Source organism: Otolemur garnettii, unplaced genomic scaffold (genome assembly GCF_000181295.1).
Source record: "Otolemur garnettii isolate 467f Iridium unplaced genomic scaffold, OtoGar3 scaffold00047, whole genome shotgun sequence".
In the NCBI taxonomy this organism is placed as follows: domain Eukaryota; kingdom Metazoa; phylum Chordata; class Mammalia; order Primates; family Galagidae; genus Otolemur; species Otolemur garnettii.
In genome coordinates, this window is record NW_003852442.1 from 13,564,125 (window position 1) to 13,568,520 (window position 4,396).

General features: G+C 48.9%; 1 protein-coding gene across 2 annotated transcripts in view; it reads right to left on the bottom strand.

The window, feature by feature from the left end:
* VPS4A (vacuolar protein sorting 4 homolog A) overlaps positions 1 to 4,396 on the bottom strand; it is a 17,169-nt gene that overhangs the window by 12,353 nt on the left and 420 nt on the right. The window lies entirely within an intron of this gene.

The following is a 4,396-nucleotide window of genomic DNA, read 5'->3' on the forward strand; positions in this document are numbered from 1 at the left end:
GCCTAGGCCTCTCAGAGTGCCAGGATTACAGGCATGAGCCACCGCACCTGGCCCGGATATCCAATTTTTTAAACCAAAGTTTCACCAATCCAGGAAACTCCAACAGCATTCTCCTGCTAAGTAAGATTCAGCACGAGCTGCCAGGAAGGCAGATCCCATCGCAGACCAGCAAACAATAAACCTCCTGACTGCTTTTGGCAGGACCAGGGCATTTGTTCAGCCCATCTGCAAGTAAGAAAGCTCCAAAAGAAAGACACATAGCCCTACAAAAGGACCTGGCTGGGGTACGACAGGCCAGGCTGATGTTCCGTGAACTCAGCAGACTGGAGAGAAGAGAAGCCGTGCTAAAGTGCTGGCTACTATTTCCCAGCTTCAGCTCTCGCCACTACCTATGAATAGTGAATGGCTATGGGCCCCAAACCTTCTTGGACGTGGGCAGCACCTGTGGCTCAAGGAGTAGGGCAGCGGCCCCATATACCGGGGGTGGCAGGTTCAAACCTGGCCCCGGCCAAAAACTGCAAAAAAAAAAACCAACCTTCTTAGACAATTCACTTAAACACAATCTTCACTTGTCTACTCTTTCCCTGTGATGCTCCTTCAGATAAGACCAGAAGGCAGTGCTTCTAGCCCTGGTGGCTTGCCTTCTCCAAAACAAACATCCCCAGTTCCTTGGTCTTTACTCCAGACAGCTTTTTTCTTGGGTCTGTCCTCAGAACAATAATACTTGAGTTATGCTCTGTACTGAGCAGAACAGAACAATCCCCCACCTTCTAGGTCCTCTATTTACATTCAGTTTTTCTGGCAACCACTTACAGTTTTTCACATGCATGAGGCCTTAGTTTTATGGGGAGCAACAGGGTTATGGGAGGAGTTGTTTGTGTTTTTCAGACAGAGTCTCACTTTATTACCTTGGGTTGGAGTGCTATTGTACTCACAACAACCTCAATCTCCTGGGCTCAAGTGATCCCCTTCCCTCAGCCTCCCAAGTAGCTGGGATTACAGGCGCCCACCACAGTCCTAGCTAGTTTTTCTATTTTTATTATTTATTTATTTATTTATTTTTTTTTTTTTTGAGACAAAGCCTCAAGCTGTCGCCCTGGGTAGAGTACTGTGGCACAAGCTGTCGCCCTGGGTAGAGTACTGTGGCATCACAGCTCACAGCAACCTCCAACTCCTGGGCTCAAGCGATTCTCCTGCCTCCGCCTCCCAAGTAGCTGGGATTACAGGCTCCTGCCACAATGCCCGGCTATTTTTTGGTTGTAGCTGTCATTGTTATTTTGCAGGCCCAGGCTGGATTCGAACCTACCAGCTCAGGTGTATGTGGCTGGCGCCTTAGCCACTTGAGCCACAGGCACCAAACCTAGTTTTTCTATTTTTAGTAGAGACAGGGTGTCACTCTTGCTCAGGCTGGTCTCAAATTTGTGAGCTCAAGCGATCCACCCGCTAGGAGTTAACAGGTGTGAGCCACCTCGCCTGGCCGAGAGCAACAGTTTTACCTAACAAGAGAGTAAGGTGACAAATAAAACTGCCAGCCCTGCTCTATCTGTAATAATATATATGGCAAAGGATGAGGATGAAAGAAAAGGGTAATAAAGGTTTGCAAAAAGAGAGACTGGCAAACTTTTTGTACAGGACCAGACAGTATTTTAGGCTTTGCCAGCCAGCCAATCTCTGTAGAGACAACTCTACCTTTGTAGCACAAAAGCAGCCAAAGACAATATGTAAACAAATGAGTAAGATGTGTTACAATAAAACTTTATAGATGCTGATAGCGCCCATAGCTCTGTGGGTAGGGCACCAGCCCAGGCCAGCTAAACAATGACAAAAAAACAAAAAAACAGCCGGACATTGTGGCAGGCGCCTGTCGCCCCAGCTACTTAGGAGGCTGAGGCAAAAGAATCACTTCAATAGTTTGAGGTTGCTGTGAGCTCTGAAGCCACAACACTCTATACTGAGGGTGACATAGTGAGATTCTGTCTCAAAAAAAAAAAAAAATTTACAGATGCTGAAATCTGAATTTCATATGATTTTCAAGTGTCATGCAACATCCTTTTTTCCAGCTATTTAAAAAAGGTCAAAACCGCAGTGGCGCCTGTGGCTCAAGGAGTTGGGCGCCCAGTCCCATACACTGGAGGTGGCAGGTTCAAACCCAGCCCTGACCAAAAAAAAAAAAAAGTCAAAACCTTTGAAATTCCCGTCACAAAGGAACACATATGATATCATTCATATAAAATGCCCCAAATAGGCAAATCCAAAGAGACAGAAAGTAGATTAGTAGTTATGTAGAGCTAGGAGGGATAAGGGATGGGGTGAGGTGACAGCTAGAGTGAAAGTTTTGGGGGAGTGAAGCTTTTTGTTTTTGAGATGGAGGCTGGCTATATAGCCTAGGCTGGTCTCCCAACTCCTGGCCTCAAGTGATCCTCCCACCTCGTCCTCCCAAAGGCCCAGTATTACAGTCCAGAGACATTGGTGCACAGTAGAAGGATGTGCTATGACATGATTGTGGACTCAGCACCCGTAGCTCAGTGGTTAGGGCGCCAGCCACAGACCCACCAGGCCTGGCAGGTTAGAATCCAGCCTGGGCTAAATAACAATAACAACAACAACAACAAATAACTGGGTGTTGTGGAAGGCGCCTGTCATCCCAGTTACTTGGGAGGCTGAGGCAAGAGAATCACTTAAGTCCCAAAGAGTTTGAGATTGCTGTGAGCTGTGATGCCACAACACTCTACCAAGGGCAACATAGTGAGACTCTGTCTCAAAATAAAATAAAAAAAGATTGTGTTGATGGCTGCACAGTTCTGCATATACACTAAAAACATTGAACTAAACCCTTTAAATGGGTGAGTTGGATGGTATGTGAGGTGTAACTTCAACTGTTGTTTAAAAACCATAAAAAACAAGGCTGGGTGTGGTGGCTCATGCGTATAATCCTAGCACTCTGGGAGGCCAAAGCAGGAGTTCAAGACCAGCCTGAGCAACAGTGAGACTCTGTCTCTAAAAATAGCCAGGTGTTGTGGTGGGCACTTGTAGTCACAGGTACTTGGGAGGCTGAGGCAAGAGGATCACTTGAGTCCAAGAGTTTTAGGTTGCTGTAAGCTATGATACCACCGCACTCTACCAAGGGCTATAAGTGAGACTGTCTTCAAAAAAAAAGCCCATAAAAACGTTCTTTCTTTTCTTTATTCTTTTTTTTTTTTTTTTGAAACAGTCTCATTCATTTGCCCTGAGTAGAGTGCCACACATCATCTACCTCACAGCAACCTGAAATTCTAGGGCTCAGGAGATCCTCTTGCCTCACTTCCTGAGTAGCTGGGACTACAGGCACTCCCCCACGATGCTCTGCTAGTTTTTTTTTTTGTTTGTTTGTTTGTTCATCAAAGCTGGGGTCTTGCTCTTGTTCAGGCTGGTTTCCCAACTCCTGAGCTCTAAAGATCCACCCGCCTCGGGCTCCCGGAGTGCCAGGATTACTGGCATAAGCTACCGCGCCTGGCCCATAAAAAACAAATTCTTAGCTCACAGGCCATCCAAACACTGGCTGGGCAGAATGGATCCGCAGGTTCTGCTGGCAGATAGTGGGCTCTGTCTGGCTTTGGAATTCCTAGCCTAGTACCCCAGCTTATACCATACCTGTCCTCACATCTTCCTTCACCTAGAGTAACCATCCGCCCCCACCTCCCGGCAGCCGAATGATGCCGGTCCTCAGATGCCCCTGCTTCCGTAAGTCCTGCCTAACCCACCCAAGCACTTTACCTGGCCTCCTTACCTTGCATTTACTAGGTCCCAGACACTATGGTAAGAATGCTTTACCTGAATTATTCACTGGAACCATGGTCACAACCCTACAGGGTATTACCCCATTTTACAGACAAGGAAACCTGAGTTTCCACGATCAAAAAACTAGCCCAAGGTCACATGCTAGAGAGTGGCATCCCTGGCTGACACCTGAGCATGCTTAACGTCTCCTGGCCTGAAAGACTGACAGCTCCTGAGGGGTGGGTCCGTCATTTATTCCGGCAGCGCCACCCAGCACCATCCAGCACGATCTAGGGAATGAACGAGGGGTCGCAGGCCGAGAAGAGGAAGTCGAGACTGGGGAAGGAGCAAGGGCTTGTGCCAAGAGGGACCAGGCTCTTCCAGAACCCTGGGCAGAAGGAGAGAGGGAGCATCTCAGCACTCTGGACCACCAACCAGCCAGCCTCCAGGCCGAGCTCCCCGAGGCGGCGCCCGTGATGCCCGGGTGAGGCTGATCCACACGGCGGCCCGGGTCGCCGGTGCATGTAGCGGCCACCGGGCTCCGCCAGCTGGGTGACCACCGGGAAGCTGAGGGTGGAGGAGCCGCTGGGCTCCGAGCGCGTGAAACAGAAATGGGCGGAGGCAGGAGTGGGGCGGCCGG